Below are 293 nucleotides of genomic sequence, written 5' to 3'. Positions count from 1 at the left end.
CATTCTCTCTATCTTATTATCTCTCTTACTCTATCTACTTTTTTCTCACTCCCTATCACTCTCTCACTTGCTCTCTCACTCGCTTGCTCTCTTTTCCACTCCTCCCATTCTCTCTTCCACTCCAAACCTTAACACTCCTTTCTTACGTCCCTCTTTCTCCCCCTCCTTATCTCTCTTCCTCTTTTTATTTCCCTCTCCCTCCTTTCCTCTACTCACTTTATCCTCTTCAGACCATTCTCTCTCTCCCTCCAACTTTTTCTCTCTCAATCTCCTCGTCTCTCTCTCAATCTCCT

This window comes from Phalaenopsis equestris, unplaced genomic scaffold, assembly GCF_001263595.1.
Source record: "Phalaenopsis equestris unplaced genomic scaffold, ASM126359v1 Scaffold234269, whole genome shotgun sequence".
Lineage (NCBI taxonomy): Eukaryota > Viridiplantae > Streptophyta > Magnoliopsida > Asparagales > Orchidaceae > Phalaenopsis > Phalaenopsis equestris.
The sequence above is the reverse complement of the archived record's forward strand: the minus strand, read 5'-3'. Positions refer to the sequence as shown.